Here is a 19317-nt window from a genome sequence, read left to right on the forward strand (position 1 = left end):
AATATAAAATCTTATTTGTATATATGTGGAGGATATCTCATTAGTTTCTGATGTAGCTAATTTAATCCTTGCTGGGTTGTGCTGTCATTGTGTTGGTCACTTCATTCAAAATAAAATACTTTATGAGGAAAAGGCAATGCAAGCCCTCCTTGCACTTTTATTAAAATATGAATGACAAGATTATGATGGGTTTCCTCTCATTACATAAAGAAAGAGAAGGTATGTTGATAGCCCCAAATATTCAAATCAGTACTATTAGTAGCACACTTATTCCACTGTTCATGTGGAAGAAATTTAGTGATGGTTACATCCAACACAAAGTCTTTGCCCTAGGAATACATTTTATTTTCATTGATTGGATTTTTATATCTAAAGAGAAGTATGACTTTGGAAGGTATATAAATGTTGAACCATTGTGTTGTATACCTGAACATAATACAATGTATTTTGACTGTATTTCAATAACACAAATCAAGAGAAGTATGGTTTACATTTTTGTCTTAGTCTGAGATGTCATCTAGGACTAAAGTTTGTTGACTGGATATAATTTTCCAGTCAACTACTGGATATAATTTTCCTTCTACTGGATATAATTTTCCATGGCCTTGAAAGATTGAGTGCTTATGAGAAGAGTCTGAATTAATGTAGAGGTGGTATATGGCATTCAAGTTAAGCTAGTACTCTTTAAGCCAACAAATTCCCTACCTGTATAGAGGAAGGATATAAATTCCATGATTTTCTTATTGTGAGGACTTATGACTATGCAATTGTGATAATGTACCACCTTGTTATTGAAGAAACACAAGATTTAATATGTGCCTCTAAAAATATGTATATGCATACATATACATAATATAAAATAAATATGAAGATATTTATTTCTCTCTGGTTATTTTATTTATAAATGATCTGGAAAATAATTTGATTGACTGTTGCCCTTATTTGAAAGAGAACTTTGAATTTTGGCCTCCCAAAATAGTTAAGAATTAGACATATATTTTGTTTGAATTATATTACTTATTAATTTGTCTTTTATTTAATGATAACAAATTTAACTTATGAAGGAAATATTTAACTTAATTAATTTAACTTTTATTAAATGATAACAAACTATAATAAGCTACAAAGTGCTTGTACAGTTAAACATCTTCAATGAACTAATAGGATTGCAGAAGTAAAGAATGGTTCAGAAGAACTTTCTTTGATCAACAGGAACAGAGAAAGAAACAAAATGCCTATCTGTCAGAAATACACACAATACTATATTCTGACCCAATAAATCTTTCCATGATTAAATAAGAAGTGACAATTTATCCAAAGCAATACATTTTGTTATGTAAACTTTCATAAATAAAAATATTTCCTTCATAAGTGAAAAATGTTTAAAAGTGTTAAGCATCTTACTCCACTTTATCTTTTAAAATAAAACATTTCTTTAACTGATAATTGCTGTTTTAAAAGCCACTGACACCAAATATCTGCTTTTTCAGCTGATTTACAACTTAGTAAAATAGAAAAAAACACCAATTTTGCACAGTAGTGCCATTAAAATACATATATTAAAAACCTCTATCTCTCTTAAAACTTTTCATGTATATGCTGACAAAAAAAATAAGCAAATGAAAATAATCCAAGCCATCAGAAGTAAAGAACAAGAGAAATTAAAAACATGAAATGCCAACAAGGGCACTCTGGTCAATTTTAATGAATGGAGCAGAACAAAATTGCATATGAAAAACTAAAAAAAAAATACCCACAAAAATTGCTGTACTAACTAATTGCTGTATTGAACTCAACTGTTCATTTTTGTGCACTTCAAACTGAATAAATGACTAAAGAAATTGTTCAAATTAGAGTATTGCCTATGTTCCTAATCAAAGGATTCCAAACCTGACTTGAACCAAGCTAGTACCTCATTCTATTTACACAGTCACTTCATTCGAGGAAGAAAGTAGTTAATCCACCAATATAACCAGCCAAAGTAAAACAGTTGTTTGAGAGTAGGTACTTTTCACTTTTTAACCAGATATTTTGTCATCTGAGAGATGTTGTGTTAAACAGAGTAGTTTCTAAGGGAAGTTCTATTGATCCAACCCTTTTAGCCCTTGTTAAGAATAAATGCGATATAAACCAGGAAAAAGATCCAGAAGATTGTTCAAAAGTAAAGATAACATTTAATTGAATGTCAACATAAAGTTAACTTTAAAAAGCTCTTACCACCAAGACTAAAGCCAGACAGTCAGGGATCATTGTCCCTAAAGAAATCAGGGATGCTGGTCAAAGGGCTTATGTCACTGAGGGACAAAGGGTGGACTCTCTAAATCATGGTAGCCGGGTTGGCCCAGTTTACAAGACCATTGTCTCTAGACATCTCCATTCTTTTACACAAAGGTAGTTATGGAATGGGTATTTTACAAGTCAATAATATTCTTCATGTAAATTACTAAAATATTAGTCAACATTTCCTATTCAAGATCATGATATATTTTCTAATTCTAACTTCAAACTACTCATTTTATTTGCTTCATTGTAAAATGAGTAGTTTGAGTTTAAAAACACAATTCACTATAAGAAAAGGACTTTTATTTTCTTTGCCACATTATCTGTATTTTACAGAAGAAAAATGAAAACTGCTAGTCATACCAAGCAGGGATATTTTAAGGATTAACGGTAGGGGTTACAGAGCTTGCAAGGAATGGTGCAACAGAAGTATGACATCCATTGCTACGTTTTAAGCAAATGGAATCTCAGGCCCTTCAGAGATTCAGATAATCCTTTCAAATCCTTAAAAATTTGAATAATAGCTATAAGTAATACTGGTGTTTAGTAAATTTAATTTGATAATTATATAAAGGTATAACTATCTAACACTGAAGGAAACAGAAAGTTATAATAGATTTCATCAAGTCATGTGATAAAATGAAAAGACAGCTTGCACACTACCAATAATTTGGGAAAGTGTTGGGGTGGGAATTAATAAGAAAATAGTCCAGTGGAAGGAGTCAAATGGGAAACAGACATAAGAGCTATGTTAAAACAAAGAATTGAAAGGCATCGCCAACAATGATCTATATGTTTATGACAGCAGGTGTTGGGAACCACCCTGTCTGGTTTCAGAAGCTGTAGCCCTGCCATGGCTAAGGCTGAGTGAGTGACCTTCAGACCAGAAGCCACTAAGGACACAAAGCTTATCTCCCTGGCAGGGGTGCCGCTTCTGTTTCTTTTTCTTCACCATGCCTGGCCCCCAATGCTTGATCAGTTAGCCAATGACAGGTAAGATTCCCTGGTGGGGAATGACCTAAGACAGGCACAATCATGGGGAGGCCCTAGGGAAGGACTTGGGGGGCTATAGCAAAAGGGGGTGATGGACCCTGGCCCTTGGCTTTAACAAAGCCTGAGTCCTCATTCTGTCTGCAAGAAGTCTCCTAATCTCTTGGCTGCCTTACTTCCCCTTCCTGACTTAAACCTGAAAGAATGACAAAGGGTGGTACAGCCTCTGCTGGAAAGGGCAGGTTCCCTAGGTGATCAGGCCTAAGAAAGAATACATAAACTCCTGTGAAACCTGCTTTGCTAAGAATGCTCTCAATTAAATGATAAAGATCCGAGAAGGAAATGAGTTGTGTCCCAAAGTTTTGTAGCCCTTAGGTTAACAGACCCTGACTCAAAATAGCCCTCATAGTTCTTTGTATGTTATCTATTGTTTAGTCTTACTGCCTAACAATGATTAATGAACTTCACCTGTATTCTTGTGCAAAATGAACCCAATAAAAGCCCATTGAGGAAAGGCTCTTGGCCCTTCTCCTTTGAGAGATTCAACCACCTTTCCTCACCAAGCAGATCATGTCTTGGTAGACTTATTCTCATCCATGGTGGCCACGGGGGCCCTGTGGGTCGAGCCCCAACCACAAGCAGGCACTAGTGATATTAATAGAAGCTTAGGACACAAGTTTGTCAGGACAGATATTAATCCCAACTGTTGGCCATGACGACACATGCCAGGCTGCTTTATTATCATGATGTAGCAGTTAGAAATGTGGTCTCTTGTGCCAGGCTCTCCAAATTCAAATCCCAATGTAGCCATAGATTGGCTGTGTGACACAGATAAACCACCTGCTTTCCCTCTGCCTTCATACCTTCATCTATAAAATAAAAATAATATTGCAGTGTGTTTCTAAAGTTTCCATGTAGATTAAATGAAATATATGCTACTATATGTCAAATGCTTAAAACAGTGGTATATATGTGTATGTGGTATTATTGAACCTTTAGAAATAAGACACTAATATTTGTGAACAATGTTATATTATTAGTCAATGAGCCAACCAATAATCACAAGTATTTACTGAACACCTACAACATGGAAATTTGAGGAAAATTATGAGTGAGGAAAATATTTAGTGAGGAAATCTGAAATCTCAGATTTACAGAGATTTCAAGGTGGGCCAAGGAGCACCTACAAATCTAAAATTGGGTTTTTGGCTGGCTAGTACTGCAACTATAAACTGAAAAATTGCTAGTATTGAAGTAATACTAAGGAGACTACCCAAAACCCATATTTGGTATTCAAGAACATGCTTTATTAGTGGTAAACTACTTCTCATTGACTCTAACATGACAAATGTTATCTATAATGATGACTCAGATGCACAGACCTATGCTGGCCTCCTGAATAGCCCCTATAATCACTTTTTCCTTCCTAAAGAAAAAACTTTGAGTTTATAATGCCTTATTTAAGGTTCAGTTCCTGTTCGTTATAAACTTTGCCATTTCAGATTATAACTTGTCTACTTTAATTTGCATCAAGATAAGTTTTAGAATATATTTGTCAGCTTTCATGTAAACCATTGTTTTAGGAGAAAATGTCTGCATGAGTAAAATGAGGAGTCTGTAGTCTTGGACATCCGCTGAAGAATTACAAACAAAAATACTGCTCTTCTTTCCTGATCTTCAGTTTGACAATGTGGTAAATACATTCACTTGTCTACTGATCTTTAATAAGAACATAAGCCATTTTAACACAGATCCCAATGCCTAAAATTAAAGCATTATAAGAGCCTTGAGGATGAAAACATTGATTTTCCTCAGAAATAATATTTAAGTAAATATAATAATAATTCACAATGCTTTAGAACATATACTCTTGGAACTGCACAAAGATATTGATTTAGTTCTTATTTAACCCTTGCGATAATGCTGAGGGAGTTATTATCCTCATTCATCAGATAAGGAAATTGAAGTTGTGTGAAGTTAAGTAATTTGCTAAGCTGATACTGTTAAAAAAAGGAGGAGCCAGGACATGAGCCTAGTTCCACTTAACTCTGAAGTCCCCATTTTAACAGTCAGAAACAGTCAGAAACACTGACTGTTTAGAACATCTTCATAAACACCATACTGGGTGACAGTATTGTATAAGAATTAGGCATGTGGGCTCAGCTGCCAGAGATTTTAAAGTTGTACGTCCACTACTTATTAGCTGTATCATATTGGAAAGGTACTTAGAATGTGTCTAGCACATAGTAGATGTTAAATAAAGCTATAATTTTTTCTAAAATATATAGTGAGGAAATTATGACGAGAAGGAAGACTGTAGGAATCGTCAGAGATGGAGAGGCAGATACTTATACCTTGTAGAACATTAAAAAGCCATAGTACAACTATGGCCTTTATTCTGAGCATAAAGAACCTTAGACAATTCTAACAAGAGAAGTGTTTGTGATCTAATTTAGGCTTTCATGATTGCTTTGGATGCTTGTGTAGAAAGAACTGTAAGAGGGTAACAGTAAAAGCAGGGAGACCAGTTAAGTATTCCTTGCAGTAATCTAAGGAAAAACTACCATGGTTTGGACCAAGGCAATAATACTGGAGAGAATGAAAAAAAACATGGTTGGGCTATGAAATAACAGGATTTATTGACATACTGGACATAAAGAATGACAGAAGGAAAGATACATTTTAAGTGACTATAGCAACTAATAACATTAATTAATAATTAATTACATTGGTAATTGTATTTGTTATAGCTAAAATTGCTTCTACTCCTGAATCTTCTTTATACTAGTGAATGTGCTAAGAAGTAAAAAAGATCACCAACTGAATCTTCTAGACAAAGGATACCAGACAAGTCTTTTAATAAATTGGTGTTCTGATTTCAAAATCCAACCATTCTGTAAATACAAGAACTAGAGACTTGATAAGTTACTCACAGGGTGATAGGCATCCAGGACACATAGGGAGACCATCATGAGGTATGCCTGGGCCTACTAGACAAGTTAACTGATCTATTGAACTGTGGCAACTCAGAGGCTTTAATATTTAAACATGAAATATTGTTGAATTTCTCTTCCACACTAGTTAAATATTCTGGAAAGATACAATTGCTTTCTTGTCCTTTTCATGTATTCAAAGTCCAGTGTAGGCCAGGCTAAAATTTCCATCTCATATTTGAGTCAAAGCTTTCACTTCACTTCTCACACTGCCCGCTGGCTCTCGGCAAGTGTGTGGGTTGTGGATGTGTATGCCACCAGCCACCAGCAGTCAACCTTACAATCTCAGAAAAAATCCCTAGTGGCCTGTGTATTACTAAGGCAGCTCAAGGCTGTCTCCTTCAATGCATCTCAGCCCAGAGAGAAACTCCAACATTCTTACCGCATCTCAGTCACTTTCCTCTGCACTGCCGCTGTTCCCCAGCCAGTCCTGTTTCTCTTGCTCAGGTAGCTTAGAGTAAACCAACAAGTCCACTGACCAAGCAGGTGTCTGACTAGGGAATGATATGTTAGCCTTGCAGCTACCTTCAGTCTCTAGGGTGAAGATTCTTTCAGCCTTTCCTTCTCCCCTGGCTTGGTGTTGTAAGAATTACAGCATTCCAGGTGACCCGGACCACTCCTCACCTCTTCCTCTATGCTATCTTTTAGTTATTTTTTAATAGCCTGAGGTGGAGTTGGGGTGCTGAGTGTTGGCTAGAGACATCAAATAGCCCAGACTGAGGGAGTGGGCTGGCCACTACTGTTATCAGATCTCTCTGGAGCAGAGGACACATAAGAACTCTCTGCCATCAACTTTAGGTCCAAGTTAGCAGTTTAAAGCAAGAAGAAAAATCCTACTCATATCCAAATACACACAATTAAAATGGTCTTATTTAAAACGAAGATATTCCAAAAGTGGGTAGGCAACTGACTTAGAGCCACTATGGAAGGTGATTTGTTGAGAGCCATGCTGAAAATCTATCATCAATCCTTGTCTATTTTTAATTAAGCATACTGGGGTGATATTGGTTAATAACATGTAAGTTTCAAGGTATAGTTCTATAATACATCTCTCACATGCACTTATACATATACTATCACCACTCACATAATTACCATATTTTTTAGACTATAAGACTCACTTCCCCCCCCCAAATTTGGGAGGAATAATGGTTGTTAATGCTACTGTTGAGTTCTGTTTACATTTACATTGGTGAAATATTATGTTATTTATGTTATTAATTATTTTACCACATTTTTTGCTTCAAAAATTTTTTTTCCTATTTTCCTCCTCTAAAACCTAGGTGCATCTTATGGTCCAAAAGATACAGTAGTGTTCAAGAATATGGTAGAAAGAACATACTTATTCCTTGAAAAATGGGTATACTACGAGCCTGAGAAGAAAATCCAAAATAGACATGAAAAGATTTGGAAACTGCTAAGCTCTTGATGCAATTTGTTGAGTAAAAACATGGTCACCAATGATCAGAATTTAAAAGAGGCCCCTCTGGTTCGCAGGCAGACAGGATCAAAGCTACAAGGAGTGCAATCAGTAGTGTATTAAGATCTGATTCTAGTGAATTTGTTTCCTTTTGACATCATAATGCATAGTTGGCTAAAAAGTGGTTCCTTTTAGGGATTCTTTCTAATTGTTCTTTTATTCTGATTGGCCATTCTCACTATTTGTCAATTTTTCAGTTTCCCTTGTTTTGTCTGGCTTCATTAGATTCTTATGCAAATGAACCATTCTTGGAAGTTGCTTCGAGGCTTTGTTTAGGAAATATAGTTCCAAAATACTAAGACAGAAGTCACTGGTCCTTTCCCCATCTCCAGATAAGTTAATTGTATATTCATCCTAAGTAAGAAAGAAATCTTTCTCTAATTTTGCTCACTTGGAATACATAGTTCCTGATAGCAATGCTTCCTGGAAATGATGGACACCCCCAAGTTACTGTTGTTTAACATGACATATGAACTGGCAAACAATCATGCATGCCAACTACTTCTTTCCTATAATGTGCATCTCCAGAAAAGTCTGATCATGTATCTAAAATAATTAGATTTTGTTCAGTAATCAAACTCAATCAAATGAATTCTATGTGAACTACTTTTATTCCTACAATGAGAACTGTGTGTCATATCCTCTGTAAATTTGCATATTTTTCCATAAAGCTAAAACCAATCAATTTTGAAGAGTTATGATAATATAAAGAATCTGAGGCAATTACTTGTCTTTTAAACAGAGATTCTGAATGCATTTCACTGCTGGTATTCATGTAGTAAAGTAGTCAAAACTTCTTTAACCCTTTTCATGACATCTCAATTAAGCTGTAATGATTGAGGCTCAGGACATTTCTTAGGATTAATGACTAGCTGGGAAAGTGGATGGCCTGAGATGAAGCCAAGGGCCATTAATTCCCCCTGGTCATTAATCCCCCAGGAAATGCCTTCGGCCTGGTTTGATATTAGTATTACAGGCTTTGAATATACTGTTGGATTTCCTGATTGGTATTAAAATAATTTATTAAGATACTATATTTTAATTCCTGCCCTGTATAACCAACATTTCCAAATTCCAATTCCTGGTTTTCCATCCTAAACTACTGATTGCAGTGACATAGTACAAATGGTTTCATTGGTCACTTTGCACATTTTCTTTGAAATAGTCAAAATATGCTAAAGTGAGTGTCAATACAGATGTCCAAAATGGCCTTTTTTGTGTGTGATGTTATCTGCTAGTGAAAATCTTGGTCATAACAGTGAGGAGTATTTTATTTAGGGGTGTGTGTGGTATGCTCTGGTTTGTACCACCTACATTTATAAAGGTGTTGACTTCTACCCCTAACTTTTGCCTAAGGCATAGAAATCTGCCCTCAGACTCCCAAATAGAATATCCACAATTTAGGTTTTTTGTTAACAAATAATCAAAACTTTGTCGTAGAAATAATATTTATCTATTGTCAAAACTGTATGCTTATCCTTCCTCTAGGCACTCAACTTCATCTTTAAATAATGAGCCACTAAAGTTTGCAGTAGAATTGCTTTCACTGAACTACACTTTGGGATGATATCTGTGTTAAATTTCAGAAAGGTTTATTTTTTAGGCCATCTAATGGAACTTAATGTTTTACTACAAGCATGTGCTGGATATTGCTTATTACATCACAGTGTCCCCCTCATGAGGGCCAGGGGAGAAATTCATTTGAGGCTTCATATCAGAAATAACTGGAATTGCCCTGCTGGTTGTGGGCTCAGTGGCTTGAGTGCCAGCCTGCACAAACCAAAGTGTTACTTGTTTGATTCCCAGTCAGGGCACATGCCTAGGTTGCAGGTAAGTCCCCAGTAAGGGGTACTGAGAGAAGACAACCACACATTGATGTTTCTCTTCCTCTTTTTCTCCTTCCCTTCCCCCTCTCTAAAATAAATAGATAAAATCATTTTAAAAAAGGAGAAGAAAAACTGGGATTAACCTACAAACCAGCATATATTTTTGCCTGTTGGATACTATGAACGTGCTGTTGATATTATTTCTCTTCTTTGGCTGCTAGGAACCATAAAATCAAATGTGAAACAGCTCAGGTAAAATTCTTAGAGCCAATGTTTTGAGTACAATTTTTACCTCTGACAGTTTTCCTCTCTCTTAACCTTAATTTATTTTTCTCCATTATTCACCAAGTTCAGAATATATATCTTTGTCAACTACTGCTAATTCTGTTTGGAAGGAGATGGGACTAATTAAATAGTTAACTAACTAATTAGCTGGATTGAAAAACATACTTTCCTTCTTCCCAGTCAGTTGCTCACCTCTATCCATTCTTCATTTCTAGCCATACCTTCTTGTAATGTGACTTCGCTTTGCCCACCTGCTTTAGAATGCCCGACAGGACAAACCCAATGGGAATCACGAGTCCCACAACACTCGAGCCAGAAGCCCCAGGACTCTTTCCCAATGTAGTAGCCAAGTCAGTTAAGTATTCTTTCCTACCCAAAATTGCAGTTAACCACTGGAAGGTAGTTTTTGCAACAATTGTTGCTTCTGTTTTTTCAAATAAATCTCTGTTAACTAGAGATCTCTATCTCAGAATTTCTACTTTAGATTATATATTTCTAAGGACTGTAGTCTATCTGATAATATATAAAATGTCAAGTTGCTTAACTTTTACTATCACTAAACACGTAATGTGACTCTTGATGAGAAAAATGTAGCAAAAATAAATTAGGTAAGAGACTACTGGGATGCCCCACCCCCAACACAATGACCTCTTCGGGGGCAATATGCAGAATCAGGCTTGGCAAAGGAGTGTCACTATGCAAAGGATAAAAAGGAATATCTGTCTATCAGTCTGTTTATTTATTATTCATCTATATATAATGATTACCATGAAATTCTTGAGTCAATGGAATGGCAATAGTGCAGGAACTAGATCCTGGGCTTATTGATTTGAGCTGTGAAATGACAACACAAGGTCTGTATTCTGTCCTCAAATCAATGCCGCGTGTGTGTTCCTGAAGCACATGGTATATGCTGTGTCTGTCTGGCAGAAACATTTGTGCTTAAAATACAGCCTGACAGTTCCCTGCCATCTTGCAAAACAGTGTGGCTTATTTAGAACAAATCTGTTATGACTGACCATAGAAAGATGCATGTGTGTTTCTGAGCCTCTCCCTATGAATAGGCAAAAGGACCATCTGGGCACGTGGCATTTACACATCTTTGAGCAAAGTTAGCATTCTGCCTCCAACTAAAATCCATCTCTCAGGGACTCTGTGGGTTTGTGATGCTTCCTGTAAAATGAAGTGAGGAAACAAATGAACTTCAGTAAAACAGAAGTCTCTCTTTTTTTCATCTGTCATAGCCACAGTTTGATAGTATCTGTATTCATTTCACTTTGGAATATCACAAGAGGGAGAGAAATGGCAGGAAACAAGTTGCTTCCACATGGTTGTGAAAGGGAGTTGTTATATTTGGTGGCTCTCTATGGCACATCTCTGTGAAACTTAAAAAAAAGAGGAAAAGAAAAGAAAGAAAACCTAGGTGCCATCTTGGTGGTGGAGAAACAAAAGTAATGTCCTTATTTATTTCCTAAGAAGGATTATTACTCAAATAATAGTAAGTAATCATAATGACAGTCCCTCTGTGTTCATCTTTATAAAAATCAATATGACTTATAATTCAGGCAAATACTTATAGTGTTGTGTTATCTTAGAATATCTATTTATTGGACAATGTAGAATACTCAGAGAAAATATTAAATTAAGATAGACTTAGTTTTTGTAAACTGAAAGATTTTAACTCTGAAATCTTTTTAATATTAAAGAACTAAAGTACTTGTGTGATCCTGGAGTGACATGACTTTTGTGAAAAGAAATTCACCTGAATTTATGTGGTGAATTTGAAAATGATCTTTTTCTTCACTCAGAAACATATTTATTTCTTCTCTGTAAAATGATTTTCACAGTATATGGCTTATTATTTTCACTATCCTTGATGGAAAGATATCTTCCATCTTGGAGCAGTGAATTAATTTACAAGTATCACTAACAACAAGGTGATCGATAGGAACTAACATCTTGGCTGAAGGAGGTGTGTGACTGTAAAGCATTGAGGCTGATCTCAAATGTTCTTTCAACTCTAAAATGTGACTTGATATTCCCTCTCTAAGATTATCTTTTGCAACTTGTAAATTCAGAGGGCAGCTCTAAAAGAGGAGTGTCAAAATGTTTTACAGCAATGACAACATTGTTAAATTTCATGAAGAGCTTCCTGAGGGTGCCATTTTGAAAGATAATCAGATGTCACACACGATTGTAGAGAAAAATTGTCAGGCCCATCACTTTCTAGACACATATTTACTTAAGCTTCAGTTGTTTTCCTTTTATCAAGTGAAATACTGAATGGGCTAAATTGTAGCCAAATCATACATCCTTTAATTCAAAACAATCTCTGCTTACTCTCCCTCTTCCTCTTTAGTTTGGTAGTGCCTGCCATGATCTAAGTCAGGCTTTGGCAATTGGGGGAGGGAGCAGATATGAAACATTTAAGGCTTTGTCAAACAAAATACAAAATAAATCCTATAATTCTAGTAATACTTATACAACAGAGAGAAAACCCTGACCTACCTTGCCTTGTTTGCCTGGGTGGATACTCTAGGTACTGGAGAAGCTTTGTGATGAGTTGCTGACTAAAGAAGACTTTCTGAGGATGATAGTGGACTAGACCAATGGGGAGGGGTCCCAGTGGGCAATGGGGTGGGTGGCTGCCATGATCGGTTTCACTGCCTGCCCCAGTGACACGCAGGTAAAGTGTAGCTATCTCAGCCTGGACAGCAGCCCAGGGGTGAGGACATTCACTAGACTGAGATTCTGACACTTGATACCCCAAGTTGCAAACTGCAGAGTTCCCAATGTATAGGTGGCAACTGGCATGGACCCTAGAGAGTGGCAAGGTATGACTGGAAAGGCAGTTACTAGATGTGCATGGGTGAAGAGGATGGAGCTTCTTTTCCCCATAATTCCCACTTGCCCTTGGCCTCCATGGCTCTTAGTGCTAGCTCATTGGAGTACTGCCCACAGACATACACAAAGAGGCAGCAGGCCCTATTTGGCCCATTCATGGTTTAGATGATCACTTGTCTATAATCCTCATTTCTAAATCCCAAGAAGAAGACATCTTTCTGAAGAATAGTCTTTCCTGAGCTGAATAAATAATAGGCAAAAAGAGATCTAGCATCCAGAGGAACTTGTTTTATTGCTTTTTTACTCAATAACTTATTTTTAGGTCTATCCCAAATAATTTTTTAACAATTTCTCTTATTCTTCCTCAGTTTGGCAGAGAAATAAAGAAGTCCAAATTTCCTTTATGAGTGTCAAATTCTAGGGAGCTTCTCAGATGGCTCTGCATTCCTTTCCTGGAAGCTAAAGACTGTTCTAGTATAGAGAAGGGGTCAGCACACCGGAGCCTGTGGGGACAGAAGCAGTCACCCCTCTTCACTTTTTATGACCCACAGCTAAAAAAGAGTTCTACATTTTTAAATGATTGGGAAAATTCCAAAGAAAAATACTATTTTGTGACACATGAAAATTTATGAAATTCAAATTTTAGTGTCCATAAATAAAGTTTTATTGGAACATAGCCATGCTCATCATTTACATATTATCTATGGCTGTTTCTCACTAAACGGCAGAGTTGAGTAGTTGCGACAGAGACCGTATGGCCTGCAAAGCCTAAAATATTTACTATCTGGTCTTATACAGAAAAAAAAAGCTCTGGTTGAAAGTATGTCTCTAAAATAAGACTGTCTGTGTTCAAATCCCTCCTCGCCATTTTTAGTATTGTATCCTCTTGCACAATTTACTTAACCTCCCCTTGCATCAACTCTTTCATCCATATATCAGAAATAACAGCACCTACTTCATAGACTGATGTGAAGAATAAATGTATTTATCTATGTAAGCAACTTAGACCAGAGGTTGGCTCATAGTAAGCATTCAATAACATTAGCTATTTTTATGGTCTTTTTTTGAAATAGGATTTTATTTGTATAAATACTCATAATAATGAAACAAATATAGTTTTTCCAAATAAGAAGCAATCAGCCAGCAAAAAATTTTGAATTTTTCACATGGAGTACTTTGCTATTTTCTACACGTATAAGAAACAATTGGCACAGGGACCTATACATTGTGCACAGGGACCTGGAAGACATTATGACCCCGTCTATAAGCTATCCGTTTATTGGGGGATCTAAGTTCAAGCACATGAAACAGAAGTACCTTAAAAAGATTACTTTCTCTATCAGAAATTTTTGAAAGTATACATTTTTCCTATTATAATGGCAACTCTGCATGCTCAATTATATTGAAAGATTCTATAAGCCAATTAATAAACAAAATCAACTATAGAAAGCACCTGCACTTCTATACAGTAACAACAAACTATCTGAAAGACAAACTTGAAAGAAATCCCATTTACAGTAGCATCAAAACAATAAAATACTTAGAAGTAAATTTGACTGAGGACTTGCAAGGCCTGTATCCTGAAACTATAAGACTTTGATGAAAGAGATTGAAGGACACAAACAAATGGAAAGATATCCTGTGTTCTTGAATTGGGAAAAATAATATTGTAAAAATGTCCATACTACTATAAGCCTCCTACAGATTCAGTGCAATCCCTATCAAAATTACAATGGTATTTTTCACAGAAATAAATGAAAACTTTCCTAAAATGTGTACAGAACCACAAAAGATTCCAAAAACCCAGAGCAGTTTTGAGATGAAAAAAAGAGCAAAGTTGGAGGCACCATACTTACCAAGTTCAAGCTACATTACAAAGCCATAGTAACTGAAGTAGGCTGGTTTTCACAAAAAAACAAACAAACAAACAAACAAAACAAGCACATAGATCTGTGGAACCGGTGCAGTATAAACAAAGGAGTCAAAAAAAAAAATACACAAGAGAGAAAGGACAGTCTCTTCAATAAATGGTGCTGGGGAAATTGGACAGCTATGCAAAAGAATGAAACTAGATCCCTATCTTACATCACTTGTAAAAATTAAATGTATCAAAAACTTAAATATAAGATCTAATACCATAAAACTCTTGGAAGAAAAAGATCCTTGATACTGCTTTTGGCAATGACTTCTTATATAAGGTATTGAAAGCAAGGCAACAAAACCTAAAATAAACAAGACTATATCACACTACAGAGCTTCTGCACAACAAAGGAAACCTTTAATAAACTCAAAAGACAACCTATAGAATGGAAGAAAATATTTTCAAATCACATACTTAATAAGTGGTTAATATCCAAAATATATGAAGAACTCATATAACTCAGCAGTAAAGAAGAAAATAATTCTGTTTAAAAATAGACAATTGACCTAAATAAATATTTTTCCACAGAAGAAATACAAATGACCAATAGATATATGAAAAGGTGCTCAACATTACTAATCATCAAGGAAATGCCAATCAAAACCACAATGAAATATATCCCATTCCTGTTAGAATGGCTATCAACAAGAAAACAAGAGATCAATGTGTAGAAAGGTAGTCCTTATACTCTACTTCTGGGAATGTAAATTGTTTCAGCTAGTATGAAAAACACTATGGCAGGTCCTTAAATAATTAAAAATTGAACTATCATATGACCTAGTAATCCCACTTCTGGGTATATATCCAAAGGAATTGAAATTGGTATGTCAGAGATATGCCTATGCAGTATTATTTATATATAAAACCAAGTAAGGAAGCAACCTAATGAATGAATGGATAAAGAAAATGTGATGTATATGTATGCAGTGGAATATTATTCAGCCATATAAAAGGAAGGCAATCCTGCTATTTGCAGCAACATGGATGAACCTGGGGACATTTCACTAAGTAAATGTTAGACAGAGAAAGACAAAAAAAATGCTGATTTCACAAGCAGATAGAATGGTGGATGCCAGGGTTTTGGGAAAGAGGAAAATGAGGTGATATACATCAAAAACTACAATTGTTCAATTATAAGAAAGCTATAAGAAGGGTAAGAATCTATAATAATTACAGCATGGTGACTATATTTAATGATATGATATCATATACTTGAAAGCTACTGAGTGCAGATCCTAACCATTCTTACCATACATACAAACACACACAAAGTTAACTATGTGAGGTGATGGATGTGTTAGTTATCTTGATCTTGGTAGTTATTTCACAAGCTATCCACCTTTCTATGGATTGATAGATCAACTTATTGATCTATTGTTAGATATATCACCACATAGTAAACTTTAAATATACTCGTATATAAGTATATTTGTAATTATTTCTTAATACATTTAAAATATTTTTAATCAAAAATTAGAAAACATAGAACTTTTCCTACTATTTTAATATAGCTACTCAGTGTACTGAATTATATTAAAAGACTATTTATTGAGCCTAATAAAGGTGTGAGCCACAAATCATATCTTAGGAACTGCTCTTCTTTCCCTTATCAACATTCTTGCTGCCTATAATCTAATGTTCATTAGTCCCACATATGGGGTAAAATAATGGCTGTATAATGAATTACAAATTAGCTCTTTTTTCCTTCTGACAGCAGGGATTATAAATAGATTTGAAATTTTTCAAGACATTATAAATGGAAAATATTGTCAGTATATAAATTGTAAAGCTCCTAGTCAAGTCTTTTTTGAACTTGAAGTTGACAACTACAGTTTTTCCAGTAAGAGAAACATAACCATCAATTAATTCAAGAACTATTTTTTGCACAACACATAGCCAATACTCCCATGGAAAATTCACTCTTGTAGTTCTGGAATGGTACTAAATAATTCTGACTGGGACCTCTCAAAGTTTCATCCAGTCTATCCTGTCAAGAACTGCAGACTAACCTTCCCAAAACTTTATTTTTGTCAATACATTTTCTTGTTCAAAAAGCTTTGTTTTCACTGTTCAGTAGATCAAGTGCCAACTCCTTCACATGGCATGTAGGGCTTTTCATTACCTCATTAGAAACCATCTTAAGTTTTGCTTGTACTGCCACACTTTCCCTCTTAAGCTCTGTTTCAGACACACTCACCTACTTTGCATCCTATAATCATATTTTTGCTTCTCTACCTGTCATTTAAAAAGTTCTCAAAAATATAAACAATAAAATGTCAATAAATACATATCAACAACTGATTTTGAAAAACAAAATAAACAAGCAGAACAGAACCAGAGTCATAGATATAGAGAACATTTTGACAGCTGCCAGATGGGAGAGGGTAGGAAGGTAGGGTGGCCAAGGTGAAGGGATTAAGAAGTACAAGTTGGTAGTTCTAGAACAGTCATGGGGATGTAAAGTACAGCATAGGGAACATATGGTGCCAGGTGGTTATGAGATTTATCGGAATGATCACTTAGTAAGTTACATAATGTCTAATCACTGAGGTGAACTGCTGAGACTAATATAATATTGTATGTAAACTGCAAATGAAAAATTAAAATGATATAAAAAAGACTACTTTACTGACCACACCACTGCCTGGCCAAAAGCTCATTGATGAAGCAGTGATTTCCAGGTAGAGAGTGGAGCTGAGGGAGCTGGGAATCCCACAGGCTGGCCAGGGGAATATGGCAACCACCTAGCCCACCAGAAAGTTTTCCAGGCATTGGCTGCTTGTGGGCATAGGGCCGGCTTGGCTGTCTAGACCATGAATGTGTTGGGTATCTTTGGCAACCTGTGCCACTTCCTGGCCATGACCTTGCTGTTGAGGAAGATCTGGAGATCCAAGTGCTGTACACACACCTCTAGAAGAGCCAGATTCTTTCACTTTCTTCTTTACCAGGTACATAGACCTGTTCACCAACTTTATCTTCATCTACAACACAGTCATGAGGTAGGTTTTTTTTTTTTTTTTTTCTGTGCCTATGTCACAGTGTACATGATCTATGGGGAATTTCAGAAAATATTTGACAATGAGAATTACACATTCCAGCTGGAGTTTCTTCTGGTCTTAGTAATTGGCCTCTCCTTCCTTGAGAACTATAATTTCACTCCCCTGGAAATCCTGTGGACTTTCTCTCTCTACCTGGAATTAGTAGCCATTGTGCCCCAGATCTTCCTGATCAGAAAGACTAGCGAGGATGAGACCATTACTACTTAGCACCTGTTCTTTCTCAGGCTGTACCGGGCACTCTACCTAGCTAACCAGATCAGGCAGCACCAGACTGAGAATCTATAACTAAATTACAGTAGTGTATGGAGTGGTACAAACTATCTTCTACTGTGACTTCTTCTACTTACGTGTGATCAAGTCCTTAAATAAAGGAAAGTAAGCCATCTAATGCCAATTTGAGGGCCCTCAGAGCACAAGGACATGAAGTATTTGAAATGTCCTGCTGAGCGACTTATGCATGACTCAGCCCAAATGTTAAAAGTAAAGCCAGGAGGGGGATTCCTGTCTATGGGGTTATTGCTTCCCCCAAGGTTGGAGGGGAGTACTGTGCCAAAGAAAGCTGGCTTCTGTAGTATGGGGTATGACTCAGCACAGGAATTCTGGTGGCTGACCCTTCAGCTCTCTCCCCAAAGCCACCAAACCCAGACTCTCCTCATTTGGCTCTAGTCCAGTCTGACCTCCTTGTGCCAGAGCCCAGGAGAGTGGGGAAAGGAAAGAGAACGAGAAGGAAAGAAACATCAATGGGAGTTCCGGCCAAGGTGGAGGCGTTGGCAGAGAACCTTCATTTCCTCATACAACCAAAAGGAGGATAATGACCAATCTAAAATCAGTAAACAACCAAAAGCGCTAGAAAATCAAACTGCATGGAACTCCGACAACCAAGGAATTAAAGAAAAAATCAACCAGAACAAAGACCCATAAGGCAGAGGACCACGTGGGCAGAATCAGAAAAACCATGACAACACAGCAGACCACGGTGGGAGGGCTGTCTGATGAGTTCAGAGGGCTGCATGGGAGGGGCTGACTTAAGGGGAAACTGACACTCAGAGATGACTGAGGGCTATGGATGGGGTTGCCACAGTAAGAGTTTTTCCCAGTCTGACTCTAGAGATCTTTGAAAAGTATGCTCAAGTAGGCGAGCCCCACTGTTCCCTCTCTGGCCCCTCCCTCACAGGCAGTGCCACAGAGCAGCAAAAAGGGTTTGCTGGAGAATACCTGAGGCCCCACTCCCTTACTACCTATCAGCTGCACCAAGACAAAGAAATACAGCCCAAATGAAAGAACAGAGCAAAACCTCAGAACTAAACGATAAGGAGATTGCAGACCTATCTGATGGAGAATTTAAAGCCCTGGTAATCAGAATGCTCACAGAACTGATTGAGCTTGGTCAAAAAAATGAAAGAACAAATGAAAGATACCCCAAATGAAATAAAGCAAAATATTCAGGGAACCAACAGTGACAGGAAGGAAACCAGGACTCAATGCAATGATTTGGAACAAAAGGAAGAAATAAACATCCAACAGGATCAGAATGATGAAACAAGAATCCAAAAAAATGAGGAAAGGCTGAAGAATCTCTGGGACAACCTGAAACATTCCAATATCTGAATTATAGGGGTGACAGAAGGAGAAGAACAAC

At 36.5% G+C, this 19317-nt stretch overlaps 1 pseudogene; it reads left to right on the forward strand.

Moving 5' to 3' along the window:
• Positions 1-17432: 17432 nt before the first annotated feature.
• Positions 17433-18057, forward strand: LOC114494852 (annotated as a pseudogene).
• Positions 18058-19317: the final 1260 nt, after the last annotated feature.

Source organism: Phyllostomus discolor, chromosome 4, assembly GCF_004126475.2.
Source record: "Phyllostomus discolor isolate MPI-MPIP mPhyDis1 chromosome 4, mPhyDis1.pri.v3, whole genome shotgun sequence".
Classification (NCBI taxonomy): domain Eukaryota; kingdom Metazoa; phylum Chordata; class Mammalia; order Chiroptera; family Phyllostomidae; genus Phyllostomus; species Phyllostomus discolor.